A 15,852-nucleotide genomic window follows, 5' to 3' on the forward strand; every position below is an offset into this window, starting at 1 on the left:
TTTTACAAAATATATATATTACGTATACGCAGTGTGACGCACGCATGGAAAATTTGTACACCAATTTCTAAATCAATTAAGAATTAATCAGCGGCAGTTCTTTGCATGCTAAGCATATGAATTCAAATGGATTTAAAACGCTGTGCTTAAATGTTTTAAACGTTTTGCCAACGCACACAATACGGTAATAAAAAATGTAGCAATAGCAATAGCAATCTCCCCATTCGAATTACCATATATATTTTTGATGCAGATACCGATCTTGGCACAATCTCGTTTCGGATGTGAACTGCTGTTGGTGGTGCTGCTTTCGTTTCAGCTATCAGCAAAAACCGGCATCATTGGGAGTACGATTATAGCCGTAGGAGTAGAGAGTACCAGGACTTATGGGCTTTGCTTATCGCACGGCTGCTCCTGACAACGTCAAACAAAAACCAAAAAACAAACAAACAAAGTAAAAAAGAAGCAATTTCTGATGTCGCTGCTGCTGTTTTGGCCCTGCTAATTGCAATTAGTGGCCAATGACGTCGAGCGGCTGACAGACAGACAGACACGTGCCACCAAAGCACCCATTCTTCTGCCCGCTAAAAAGCACCACCACCACCCAAAGTGGGTGTTTCTTGTTTCGCTATCTCAAACATATGCATTTGCCATGCATTTTTCCATTGCCTGCCATCGAGTTTGTTTGTTTGTTGGCCGCCCGTGTAAAAATAGTTTAAAGCCCTACAAAACAAACCGAAGCCACGACAACCAAATATAATGGCTAGTACGCTAGATAGGATCGTGGCCCAAACATGTGACTATGCCCAATAATTAATTTACAAATTACGTTCTAAACTAAAAGTCCGAGCTTAAAGGTACGCCAGCAACAACAACAGCAACAGCAATCTTGTCTGCAGAAAAGACCTTGCTTTCGATTTTCAAAATGTGTTTACTACACTCCGAGACACACACACACACTAAACGCAAAACAAGAAACGTTCAAATTGCTATTTTATTCACTGAAATCCGCGACGCTGAATACCAAAAACGCCAATAAAAACAGAAACAAGAATAAATAAAAAATTCATATTGAAGAAAAAAATTATAGAGAATCAGCGAGCTGAGAGCACTCAAGACAGACCATTCGATTGTATTTTGTAATTAATATTTCAAATCAGCATAAGTTTGAAACCAACCAAAAAAAACCTGTAAGGCAATTTACAGCACTAAAAAAGAACTACTAAATCAAAGCGATAATCAATGGGAGATTAATTGCTATCAAAAGTAATAAAAAATCTTAGAAAAATCGAAAGTAATTGAAACTAATTAAATTTGAAATCGTTTCGAAAAGGGTAAACTGAAATGAAAACGCCAAACTAAGATTACTTTCTCATTAAAAACAAAAACGTTTTGGCAATTAAAGATAATTATCGAATCAGTGGTGGTAAATTGTTTCCGAGCGAAACCAGATAAATTCAAATAAATTGCCAAAATAATTTGTAAACTGTAACCGAGCATTCCACCTGCTGCCAACCTGGATTGTACCCACTTCTGCCAACCAATTCCCGTTGGAAACCCCCATATTACAAACATTTCTGACTTTTGATTGTGATAGCAAAGACATGTTCGACGATTGTCTTTGGTAAGACCGCAGACAATGGGACAATATCAGCAAGAGCAAAGACACATATACATATACATATAATATAAGTAGGAAAAAACCAAAGACGGCCGATAGCCAACAACAAGTTCTGGCTGGAACTTGTTGACGACTTCACTTTTGCTCGGCTGGCCAAAAAGTGTGTTTTGCCTTACTTATGCGTGTGTGTGTGTGTGTGTGTGTATCTGTGGGCCAGGTTAATAAAAGACACCTTTCAAGACTGGTTTAGTTTGCCCAGCTCAGTTCGCTGCTTCTGTTGCACTTATAGTCCAACCGCCCCCCTCCCGCCATTAGCCACCACACCCCTCCAACTGTAGCGACTCTACTCTAATGCAATCAAATCGGCCTTTGTGTGTGTGTTAGCCATATTGGGTGTTGGCCAGCAGCTGTTGCTAGTTGTTGCTATTTGCTGTTCGCTGTTTGTTGTTTGTGTTCTTTAGTCGCTTTGGAAAAAATGTCGTTTGATTATGGCTGGCCGAGAGAATGCAAAGTGAATTGTTGAAATATTGAATTAAGACCAAAGTCTGTGTCGCATAATCGCACGCTCACTGCCAATTTATTTATCTATCCATCAACTCCGTCCGCTTGGTTCACCCACTTTCAGGGCCACTTTTTACCTTATCTGTTGGCCAGCTATTTAGCCAGCATTTCAGTCGCTTATTGCATTCGCTTTTATGCAAGAATTTCAAATTGCAGCCGCAACAGTACGGCCAAACAAAAAGTGAAAGTCACCCAGCCAGCAGTGAGCCACAAAGCTCGAATATTACGTATACGCAGCGTTGATCAGCGTTGAAAGCGCAACAGGCTGCGCGGCAGAAGATTGGCCAGAACGAAGACGCCACCGCATCAAATCGAATTGAATCGCATTGAAGTGGCATCCTGGATGCGAGGCACGTTCTCGCCGCCGGCGGATTGCAGATTAACGATCTCCTCATCCCAACACACGCCCACGCAGAAACGACCTTAATTGTGTCCGTGTCGGAGTTTCTGAAAGTGTGTGCTTGTTTTTCTTTTTTTTCTTTCTTTTTCCGTTTCTTATTGCAGCACGTCAAGAAACGACTCCAAGGGCAGTCGCAGTAATAGCAGCGGCAGCAGCAGCAATGCAACGCATGCACTCCACATAAATTGCATACAGTCAAGTCACGTGGGAAGGACCAAGCGAATAAAACAACAAGCTTAGAAGAATCCCAAAGAGAGTCGTTCCTGCTGAATGAATGAATGTTCCTAACAATAAAGAATATCACAGAATAGAATTTAATCTGCGCCCTGCTGCTGGTTGCTGCGCATAGAGTGCCCACTGTGGCAACGCTCACTTTGCAGACACGGACACATTAGAATGGCCTGAGGCTGGAACTGGTTGCAGCAGCTGTGTCCTAACACTCTTCAGTCGTCGGGTAGCCGAGCTAACGCGTCCCCAAGTCACCAAGTCACCAAGTCACCCAGTCGCGGGTAACCAACAACGCCTCCATGGAGGCAACAGCCTCCGCTAACGAGCTCGTGCAGCTCCGCGGCTCTGCGGCTCCGTCTCTGATTTAAACTCCAATCGCAAATGCAACTGCAACTGCAACTGCAACTGCGGCACAACAACGCACAAGAATTGCCATGAACCAATTTGATAATACAAAGCACCCCTCCCCCCCACCGCTGCGCTCACTCACACACACGCACAGCAATTATTATTATTCGGTTTGCCATTTTTTTCAGACGTTTTCGTTTGAAAATTGAAAGTTGTCTGGTCGTCGCCGGGAGCGAGTGAAGCGTGAAACGGCGACACATTGCTAGCACCTAAGCTCCAAGGATAATATCCTGTCGCCCGGATGTCGCCGCCGGTGAGCCGAGGACGAGGACACCATAAGGGCAGGATCAACGGAATGGTCAGGGATTGGATGGCTAAATCTCTCCCGCTTTCGTTGGCTTACTTCCCTCGGAAAATTATAATTGTGTTCCAAAAGTAAAGTACACTCGAAATATTCGTATGAAATCGAATATGATTGCAAGTAAGAAAATATCCTGCGGCTTTACTAATAGTTTGACATTCTACCTATGATATTATTTAAACAAAATTGCTTATTAATGGTGTAACAGAGTGCGTGGCACTATCTTAATAACTGGTTTACTCATATAGTTATCTCAGAAACTCGATTTATACGGACGGACATGCGGACATACGGACAAACGGACACCTTTAAATCGAATAGGCTAGTGTTGCTATAGTTTGTATAAAGTCCTGTACAACGAATAATATCTTGCGATTCCAATCCTTTCAATATACCTACTCAATGTTATTTCCCAGTGTTTCCATGTGGGTGTCGAGTGCGAAATACTCGTAAATTGGTGCTAAGCACTTACACGTTTTATCACAACGACCCACACGAACCCACGACAGCAGGCCAAAGGGCTCCGGACCGCAGATTAACCCGTGCTACATCCGATGCTGGATCCGGAGTAGCTACCATCTCGCTCGTACACTTCCGCCGTACGCACGATGCTCCGTGCTCCGTACTCATTTTGTCGATTTCGATTGCGATTTCTGAGTGCGAAGGTATTATTCTCGACTGAGTGAGTTGCCTTATTTGCAATTTAGTTAGCTAAAAATAGAATTCCCATTGACGCTGGCGTGGGCGGCATATCGAAAAAAAGCGGCAAACACAAATAAAGAAAATAAAAAGAGAAAGAAAAGGAAATGGAGAAAATTGTAGGGAATTATTTTCCCGAAAGAAATTACTGAATATTAAATACTCTCATTACAGAAAAAAAAAAATAAAAAATTTATATATAAATATATAGAAGGAAGGATATAAATATATAGAAGGAAGGATATAAATATATAGAAGGATAGTTCTAAAAGTAGGGTTTCAATTCAAAAGTCTGAGAATGGAAATTACGTCAATTTTTTTTTTTTTTATAAAAACTTTTTACTAAAACTGAAGCTGATTGTAATCCCTTCACAAGTCGAAATTTTCACGGTAACCACAAAAGATATCATCATCAAAAGGAGTCACTTTCACCTTTCAAAACTTTTCAGCGCATCTAGGGGATAAGCCCTTCTTTTTGAAACGCCAACGCAGCAAGGCAGATGCCAAAGGCAGCGAAGAAAGGCACCCAAGGATGTCGAGCGAGAACAAGGACCGCAAATTCGCACATCCTTGCAGCAACCTGCCACAGATCCCTAAACGACGTCAGCGTTAAATTGAGTAAGTAATGAAAAATCGATAAGCCGGTTCGCAACTGGCTTCCATACGGAGCACTATGGGAGTCGAGCGGCTGGGCGGCTGGGGGATTTGGAGGTTGAGTTGACCAGGGACGGAGGCGGAGCTACTCCCCCAGTCAACAGGAGGTTGGCAGCCGACAGGCGCCCGTTGTCCCTTGTGGTTTGTCGGCCACTCAAATAAACGTTTGTGTACTTTTTTTCATTTTCATAAAATTAACGACGATACCTATAATATTTCTTAACTCACAGTTACTTCCAACTAATTATTTTGACATTTAAATATTGTGAGAATAGACAACGTTTACAAACTTAACTTCGAAGCTGTTTTAGCAGGTAAACAATTTTATAGTTCATTCCTTTCCAATAAATAAATATGAAGTATGTAAAGTATCAATTTGTTTATAAGTTACTAAATTAGTCTACTACTTTTGCCACTTATTTTTCCCAGTGTCTTCCAAACGGAGCTCCCATTCAGACGGACTTTGCAAGGCTGCTGGCGCCTGCTGCCAGCATGAAAAAGAGCCATGAAACGGGGCCCGAAGGGAAAAAGGACCTAGGAGGGGGGTGGTGAGGGGTGAGGGGTGTAGGGCGGAAGACGGGTGGGCGTGGCCTTTTGCCGTTCATGGCGCCGGAGTACCGTGATGGGCGTGGGCGTGCGCATGACCAGCAATATAACATTCAATTAAGTGCAATTTAAGCTTAACTAGTGCATTACGTAAGTCCTCCAACAGGAACAGGACAGGATTGGCAATGGAATTGGCCGACTGGGCGACACATATAATTATCGTTAAGGCTATTTTTTGCCATTCTTGCCTTAAGGACTGCTGGTGAAATCATAAATGCTTATGTTCCCCTATGCAGCGGTTGTAAATTGAATTTTAGGCACAGCACATAACCCCAGAAGGTTACTAACTTATTATAGTTACTAACTATTATACTATAGTCAACTGAGTTTAAAGGTAAATCATTCCTTCGCGGAAACTTACATGGACTCACACAGATCAGTCCGTATCAAATTAGTTTTGATTATGTCCAGATGAAGTTTTATGATGAATGGCCAATATCTAACCCAATTGGATATGAATAAGCCCTTATTTCTAAAAGTTCTTAAAAGCAACCTTATCTTTATAGGCTTTATATTTATATAGATCATTTACAAGACAATGGGGAATTAAGTGCCTGGATACTTTACTCAGGGGAACTACTAAGCAACTGAGGTCTACGATCTTGCCCAAGGGAACCGAGCTATCCGCAATCGATCATGCTAGTGAAAAACTCCGTGCCCTGGAAAATAAACTCCATAAGCTGCTTTATCTTATGCCCACATCCGCTCGGATACCAATCCACCCACTTCACCGTACGACCACCCACTTTTCTCGTACTCCCTGCGTGGAGTGGGTGGTGAATGTTATCTGATGGTTTCAGTCACCACACAATACTCGTTCGCGAATAATGACAAATCACGCCCGCTTTGCCGCTCTTTTGCGTAAGTTACACGGGCTTGCAGGCCAGGACCATGCCCACACGTTTACGCCCGCCCACGCGTTTGGGAATTACGCATGCTGACGTCACCGTGAATGGCCAAAAAGGAGCGGCGAGGGGCGTTGGGGGGTGGTGGGAACGAAACAGTAGAACCTTCTAGCAGACGCCAGAAACTGCGTCATTCATTCATGGATACCCACAATCTTTGTCGTAGGTTGGGCACGCCAGAAAGAGACAGCGACGTCGATAGAAAGAGAGAGGAGAGAGGGTTGTGTGGGAGGCATAGGTGTACCGGGTTTCGTGCATTTCATTCATAAAATTCCATCGAGTAGGAGCGAAAGAGCAAGTCCTTCGATGACCTTCGTCACTGCGCAGGCCTTGAGCGGAATTCGCAACTTTGAGTGAAAGCTTCGATGCGAACAAGTTGGAAAAAAGAACCAAGTGACCTTTCCACACTATATGTACATATAGCCCACTAGAACAACACAAAAGAAGAAAAAAAATCAAGCCGGCTTAGCATATGGCCAGAATCGGTATTACATTCGGCCAAACCCTCAAAACATATTGCCATAAACTGACGGATTTATGGCTTAAACCGAGGGGTTTTGGCGGGTGGCGGCTGTGTGCAAATCTCACTCGCGCATTCGATTTGAATTCAAGGTTGATTCGAAATGTCAAAATTGCAGATGCGACGTCTTCGAATCAAGTTTGCACTTGGCTGCGAATCGAAACGAGTTATCCAATCCAATCGCAAAGAGCATTGGAGCAAAATAATACTAATGATCGGCATTATGACGACGACGACGACGATGATGGCGGGGGGAGCAGGTGGGGCAGTGGGTGGCGAGTGGGCGCTAAGGCAGGCGAAACCTTTTGGATTCCACAGCAAACCCGTATTATAATTTATTGTGTAATGAATGCAGCAAATGCTGGAGCTCGATAAGATGTTCAAGTCGATGGGGGAATACCCAGCAATGCAGAGGATCAGTTAAGATTCTCCATTCATTAATTATTTTTAATCAAAGAAGCACCAATATTTAATGAGAAATTTAAGAAGAGTTAGTTTCTCTATTCTGCCATTTGTCAGACTTTTTTAATGATGTACATTTTACTAACGGAAAAGAATTTTACACACTTCCTATAAATTACTCTTGGTAGAGCGTTTCGTCACGTACTAAACCAACGCTAGGCCTAGAAATATTAAGCTTGCCATAAGAAATGACAAATTACAAATCAAACATCTTCGAATCCTGAAGAGCAGTGCAGCCATAGTCGATCGACCCTCTCGCTCGCGTAGGGCAAGAGCAACGGCGAATGAAACGAGACAAGTGAGTGCTAGCGTCTCCCGCCCCCTCTGCACCGCCCCACCCCCCCGCTCTTTAATGCAGTTGGCATGCAAAACAGATAAGCAAATACAATGTACCGTTGCTTTTTTGAGCGGCTGGGAATTCAGCAGACAAAATAATTGAAAGGCAAGTTGAAAGCTTTGGGGCGAGGCCCTGTTTTTTTTTTTTGGGTTATTGGGATTTCTTTCGATTCAATTCGATTCGATCCGAAACGAAACGATACGATTCGATCGAACGAACGAACGAGAAGCGGTGGAAAACTCCAGTTACTTGCATCTTACTTGATCGCGAGTCGCAAAAATGCAGTTCAACTCAAGAGTTTGGTTTCTGCGTCTTCGCTTTTCGTTTTTCGTTTTTTCGAGTGGTTCTGTACGAAAATTCATATACATGCTTATACATGCTTATAGGCAAAAGTGAATGTCCACCGAAAAGTCCTTGAAACCTGAAACCGATCTTTCCAGTTTGGCGCACAGAGACACAGTGAACTGTTGCTATAGCTGGTGCTTTGTGGCGGTAGCTGCAGGTTCTACACTGACAGAAAATGCAATGAACTTATTAAGTATAAATAGAATGGTATTTAAAATGAAGCGTACTTTGAATTTCTCAATTTGCATGAAATATTACTATACTACGCGCATAATTTCGCTCAGTGCACAACTAGCTGTATTGCTACTGCCTGCCGTCACGTCAGTTTTTCAGCTTGAAGCTGCAGACAAGCTCCACTTGGCTCAAAAACTTGGACTGGGTGTCGGTTCTGGGTCTTTGGGCTTGGGTTTGGGTTTGGGTTTGGGTAATCCTTCATTCACCTGATCAGATCTGGAGGGTGGGCACTGGACGGCCACGAAGTATTTGGGTTGCCAGTAGGTGTGGTTCTGTTTTGATATAAATCAAAATACAATAACCATTTGATACGTCGAATGCAAACGCTGATATACTATTAACCGATCAGCGAGTGACAGGCAGTCAAAGCGGATGTACACACTCAGCAACAACGAATTGTACGGCAAATCAGCGAGTAATAAGGTTTTCGTAGATTGGTAATGTCCTAGGTAAAACTTAGTGTAGAGTCATGACTACAAGAACTGGAATTCGCAGCAGCTAACCCTTTTCCTTCCTCTTTCTCTTGGCCACGCAATGAGCCATAATGCGATTACATAACCATTTTGATCCGAGCGAAACAATTAAGCGGACACAGCTCAGCATCCAGCGATCGAGTTTGTTGAAGATAAATCAAAAGGCCCCAATGCTTCGCTTTTGACCAAAACCAAGAGCTTAAGCCTGAAAATGAAAATGAAGCTGAAGCTGAAGCTGAAACTGAAACCGAACCGAGTTAAGCCAACTGAAGTATAGTGAACTGAACTCGGCTGAGTCGAATAAAGCTGGGGCGCAGCCGTAGCCACCTGCATTGAATTGACATTGAAGGCAGTTGTTATTGTTGTTAATGTTGTTGTTGTTAACTATAGTGCTATAGGTTGTTTTGCTAACTTGGCGGCAAGAGACCAAGAGACCAGGCCAAACCTACCAATGTTTGTTGCTGTTGCTGTTGCTGTAAATGCGTTCATTCCACGCTGCCTTTCATTTCTTGCAATTGGCGTTTTAATTTGCCTGTTTAACCACATCAGCAGAAAGCAACAACAACAACAGCAGCAGCAGCCCAATGAATATGCATGCAAACAAAATCAGCTTATACAATGCGATTTATATTCATAAGTATTTATATACATATACATTTAAAAGTGAGTGTGCCAGCAGCAGTCCATAACCGACAGGCCGCAATCAAATTGAACCGATTATAGTTTTGAAATGAGTTTAAGCCCCATAAGTGGTGTGCGATTGATTAGAACTTAAAACGCCCAGTGGAAACCGTTTAATTATTACACGAACTAAGCTCGCAAATGGCGTTGCCAATTTGCCGCCTGATTTGTGGGAGTAGTGGGGAAAATATTAGCCATTTGGGTGCCTAATTTATAATATATTTATTATTTATTCATATTTTTGACAGTCCTGTACTTGGGGATTCAGTACTAATATGGTTGATTAATGTTACTTTTTATCATCGAAGCTTAAAGTGTTTAAAGTGTTTCTTAAGTCTAGCGAGTACCATGTAAAGTATATAATTACAAGTGTTAAACAACAAACTTTGCTTATATTTTCACATTTCGTAAATAACAACACTATTGTGAATGTGAAGGAGAGCCTTTAAATTCCAACCTCAAGCCAATTTAAAATATGTAATTAAGTGGAGCATTAATTACTCTAGCTACACTCAAAACAAAGTAATTGCTATAAGGTCTCTTGTCTGCCGATGTTTTTGAGCACATACCGCTCTCGAGTGTTGAAACACTTCAAAATAACTCGACAGAAAAAAACTCGATACAAAGTGTTTGTGGCTCTTCTTGAATTTTCGTTTTCGTTTTTTCCTATTTTTTTGCGCATTAGCAGCGGCGAAACGGAGTTGGCAAATGGCCGTAAGCCAAAATATGAAAAAATAAATAACAATAGCTGCGCAAAAATAGATACATATATATATATATATTCAGCTTTGGACATTCCAGCACCTGTTAACTACGGTTTGCGTGAAGTCGCATTGAAAATTCCAAGAAATCATCGGCCACAAATGCAGAAACGGTTTCTTGCACTAGTCTCTAAATAAATATGTACAAACCGACCACAAGATATGCGATATTAATGAACGACCTTGCCAAAGGCAATCTTCATCTTCTTCAAGCGGAGTCGAAAGCAAAAAAAAAAAGAAAAATGACTCTTCGACTTTGGCAATAAAAGAATTAGCGGCTCTAATGCCCGAGCCGTAACTGAAAAATTGGCAACGAAATGGGTAAAAAACACTGCGTATTTTTGGCCATTTGCCTCCACTGCTTCTTTAATAACAAAAGCGGAACCGTAAACGATTTGGAGCAAAGTGGATTTGGGCGCACAAATAGACTTCTTTGTGAAAGAATAACGTCCGTTTCAACATATCCGCATTCTAAGATACGCTCCACATCGCAAAAACTTCACAATTCGATAATTAAGGTGGGGAGTGGGAAAAACTCAAATGTCCGATTTTGGTAGTTTTCAATGCTAACACTACACACTCCACACTCCTCCAGTCGGGCAGCACGTGATGTTGACTCACTCGAGATTCGCTGGGAACACACAGTGAGTACACTGAATACACTGAATATTCAATTGTTCACTCACTTCGATTACGATTACGCGCAATTGACAAGCGAGTGTTGGAGCAATTATAAATCAGAATCTGATGTTACATGAATTGCAAATTATTTAACAGCAGATGCCATTACACATTGGATTCTGTGGTGATCGATACAAGTGCTTCCTAAAATAGATCCGCCAGCTTTAATAATAACTTCTTGAATAGACATTACGATATAATTATAAATAGGACTAAACTACGTTCTACAGTTGGCAATTGTATTGTACAGCATTTAATTCAGAATAAAGGCGAACATTAATATGAAAATCTACTTTAATTCCAATAATTTAGCACAATTTTATAAGCTTTGTAACAAGTTAGATCTGGCAGATTTATCGATTATCGATAGCCACACCTATCAATTATATTTTCCTTCGTGTTATTAAACTTCTTTAAAGTACCAAATTCATTGAATTTGTAATCGTTCGGATATTACCAATAAATACAGCCTTTGGTTTTAATTGGGACACCTTTAGACCCAAATTCGAAAAATCGTTTCATCATTTCGCAGTATAATTTTGGCAAAACAATTTATTTTTGCCTCGTCATAATTGCGGGAAAATTGGTATAAATAATTTTCTACATTTCGGTCGTTTCTACATTTGTTTATTTTTTTTTTTTGCCTAGTCACAGTGAAGCGTAAACAAAAACATTTTACAAAAATCGCAGCAAATCCGATTCAACCCACTTATTATTGTTTAAAAATTTGATTTAACCTTACCATACATACATACATATGTGTGCGTTCTTTTCATTATTTTGAACAACAAAAGCGAAGACAGCCCAAAAATGTTGATAATTGCCGGAAGTAACTTGTGTCACGCACAGACAGACAAAAACACACACACACACACAGAAGACAATAGATAATTTATATTTTTTTTATCAAAAGAGGTAATTGGCAACATTCGAACCTATTTCTAGGCTTTACTTCCAGGAATCGCAATTGCACAACACTTATCAGCCGAAGAAGTACTCCATTGCCTGCTAACCGCCGATCTCGAAACATTCCATGGAAATCGATTCTACTCGGGATTTCAATGGCCCATCGCCGGCCGATTCAACCGCTTAACAGAAGCCGATTTAAATGTCAGTAAAGCCGCTAGTCAAGCATAAATGTTAAATGTCTTTTAAATACCAAATAGAGGAGGCCGCAAATGAAAACACACATACCAGTGCTAAACAGCAAAGTGGCATCAATAAATTAGCTACCAAATGCTCTGAACCAAAAAATTTGTACTTTGATGGTTTTGCATTCATTATAATTGCATCTGTAGGTTAATTTATAGATTCTTTTGAAGAGCAACACCAATATTTTGAAGTGTACAACTGGTTTAAAATGAAATAGACTGTTATTTGCAAACATATGTGTACATATATTTTTAATAGCTTTTTAATAGCCCTAAGAGCCACAACAAATAAGAAAAACAATCATAATTCACAGAAGACAACTGAACAATAACAACTTATAAACAACGTGCAAATCAAACTAACAAAATAAATTCCAAAAGTTTAAATACGTTTTTAACTAACACTTAACTGCAATCCTTCAAATGGAAGTTTTCGCGTTAAAACACACAATTTTCGTTTGCTGTTTTTAAAATATTCCACTGTTTATTTTGACAGCAAATGGGGCGATGGTACTGGTACCACGCAAATGACACAAAAACGAAAAGATATAATCGTTTTCAAACCACCGCGAATGATTGATGGGATCGTAAATGCTTTTTTATGCGAACTTAAAGCTTCTGACAATAAATGCATAATACCTTTTGGCAGTGTATCACAATAACAATAACACCGGAGCTAAACTGCAACAACCACGGCGGCAAAATGCCGATTGCAAGTCAAACTCGGAGATTAGGCGAAGCTGAAAAAAATTTGAAAGGTGCACGCGAATGCATTGCAAGGCATTTTGTTGCATTTGCAACAAAGGAATGCAAGTGGCAGCGACTAACAAGTAATTTACGTACACACTCGCAACAACATGCACGTATGTACGCGTATGTACATATGTATGTACATATAACTGGCGTCTATTTTGTCCACAAAAACCTACAGATGCCTAGGAAACCCTAGCGGGCGGTTTTGTATCTTTGAGATTGGAAAACATGAAAAGGAAAGCAAAAGCGATGCACCGAACCCACAGATACCCTTTGATCAAATACAGTGAGCAAGCAGCGATTACTTATGCAAGTATGTATCTTTCAGTAGTCTATCAGTAATCTACTTATACAAATATGTATCTACAACTTACAAGCTTACATCCTATGAAAATATAGATATTAGATTAGCAAACTTGCAGTCAAACCAACTATACCCTCGAAATGGAAAGCGATAACTTTAGCAACAATAGCTTCTGTTGAGCACAAAGTAAGCAAACAGCAGTTATTGTTTTTCGACACATTGCTCAAATATTTGTATCTATGTGTGTGCATATGTACAAGCAGTTTGTTACGACATCGAATGAGTTTCTAACGAGCGACTGGAGGACGGACATCCCCGCGGGTTCAACCAACTTTCGGTCAAATCAAGTGCACTCACTTGCTCCAGAGATTCATTGATGATCGCTGCGCTGACAGGCGATGTCTACTCTTTTGAGCCATGGTTATCAGTTACAACCTCTGGGCCCAAAACATTGTAGTGCGATTTGCGTTTACGCTTCGCTTTTGCTCGAGTGGCATCAGAAATCAATGCAATGCAACGCAATCTCGGATCTGTTGGAGTGCGCCTTAAAAATAAACACAATTCCGTTGAGTGGTGTTGTCGCTGCCTTATCAACATCGATTGAACCTGCATTTTCAGCGTTTCTCCCTCTCTCTCCCTCTTAGCTTTTCTTCTCGCTTTCTTATCGCGACATTCGGCAGGCAGCAGGCAACAGGCAACAAAATATAAATACAAATATAGACACATTGTCGTAGAAATATATGGTCATACGTATGGGAATGCATTCGCCACTCGAGTGGCGACCGCAAACATTTCGAGCTCCTCCGCATTTCTCAACTTCTTATCGCCGTGCTGACCACTTGGATGGCTTTGTTTTTACTTTTACTCCACAGCCTGTTATTATGCTGCCACACACACACACAAACACTCACTGAAACACACCCAAGTTGCCCATAGATATGCTGTGATGTCAGGTTGGGGGGGTCATCGCCATCCCAACAGACTTTGCCTCTGCCGGCGTCGATTGCCGTCGCCTCTGATTTCGCAGGCGCCAGCCATTATTCCCGTGGCATTATCGGGTGTCTCCCTAATTACAGGGTCCATTGTCTTCCCTAATTAGCGACGGGCGGAGTGGGAGGGGCACTTCCACCTTGCGTCGCCAGCAATGTACGCTTAAGTACTGCTCCGCACAGAATTAAACTCAACTTTGATGCGGTATAGTATAGTTGGTATATCTCAAAACACAACCGATACTAAGTACTCAATGTATGATATCTATTATAAGAAAAAGTACCTGAAACATTCAAAATTTGATTTTTTTTGTTTAAAAAACAAGTTTTCTAAGAGCTGTCTAAATTCCTTTTTAAATTCCAGCTTTAGGGGATATGTATAGTTGGTATATGTATCTCTAACCACATCTTATACATACATGTACTAATAAAGAACTAGATGCCGTTATTCATATATGATATGAAACATTACAAATTAAATTCTTTATTTAAAAAATCAATTCTTTAAGAGCACTCTAAAAACCTTTTTAAATTAAAATTAAACCAATTAGATAAAATCAACCAATTACTTATCAAATAGGTAAGATTAAGTGAACTTCTTGGACAATGCGTTGTATTTTGGATAGTTTCAATATTTTTATATGTTTATTTTATTACAGCCTTTTCAAATGTAATCAGCTTTGAGCATCATGTAGTTAAAAAACATGAAATACCTGTCTCAAAGAACATCTCTACACGCATTCTACTTTCGTGAAGTGAGCATTACAATCGAAAACGCAGTTTATATTGCCTATTTTCAGGCTGGGCTTAAAATGCGTTTATGCCTCGTACCAATTCAACATCTTTCATGGCCAAGATGAAACTGAATGGCAATGGGTACTTTGGCCCGCGGGTCCGTAGTGATAAATCTCAAAATTTGAATTATCATGAAACTTTCTAGCCACGTTTATGCAGCCCCTTTCCTTTGTGGCCGTGGCAATTGAATTTATTATATTTTGCACGCTTTCTGGCAGCCACGATAAGCGTGTGGAATCTCAAGCACACGTGATTAGAAGCCCCTGACAATCCGAGCGATTTTATTTTCATTTTTAATTTGTTCTGCCAGTGATTTCCATAATCAAAGGAATCGCGCACACTACTGCAGTTTTTTTGTTTAACTTTTGATCGCTAATCGGACGGCTTTTTGCCAACAAAATCATATTTATAAATGATTTTTTACTACGCAGTTGAGTTGGTGGAAGCCAACTGAAGCAAAAGTTGGCCCACACACAGCTGTGGCAATTCGCGAAAAACAATATGCAATTTGTAGCGTAATATTTACTGGCTCAAATAATAATAGAAAAGAGTATGATAATTAGGAAAAATATAATAGGCTTTGCACGCCACAGATACTCCGATATATATATATATGTATCTGCTGATAAGCACAGAAATATACCTACTTTTTAAATATATTTACCCAAAGAATCGACTGGAGAAGCTAACTGCTCGAGTTGGAGTTATATCAGTTGCCTCCGCGCCAATAGAAAGTTCGTAACTCAGTCTGTTCTTTGTAAACACTTCCACCTGTCCATATAGCACACTCGCATTCACAAACAGAATCAAATGAGACTTGACGTAAGCAGAAGAGTTGATATATAGTATTTCAATACGTATATACATATATATATATATATATATATATATTTGTATGTGCAAGCCCATATGTGCTTGTACAATCACCCTGCCTGATAAGCTTCAGAATATTTGCAAATCTCTGGCGAGATTCGAATCTGAGT

The 15,852-nt window shown here is 40.6% G+C and overlaps 1 protein-coding gene across 2 annotated transcripts in view; it reads right to left on the reverse strand.

Annotated features, from left to right (window-relative positions):
- LOC6733426 (terminal nucleotidyltransferase 5C) overlaps positions 1-15,852 on the reverse strand; it is a 42,187-nt gene that overhangs the window by 19,575 nt on the left and 6,760 nt on the right. The window lies entirely within an intron of this gene.

This window comes from Drosophila simulans, chromosome 2R (genome assembly GCF_016746395.2).
Source record: "Drosophila simulans strain w501 chromosome 2R, Prin_Dsim_3.1, whole genome shotgun sequence".
Taxonomy (NCBI): domain Eukaryota; kingdom Metazoa; phylum Arthropoda; class Insecta; order Diptera; family Drosophilidae; genus Drosophila; species Drosophila simulans.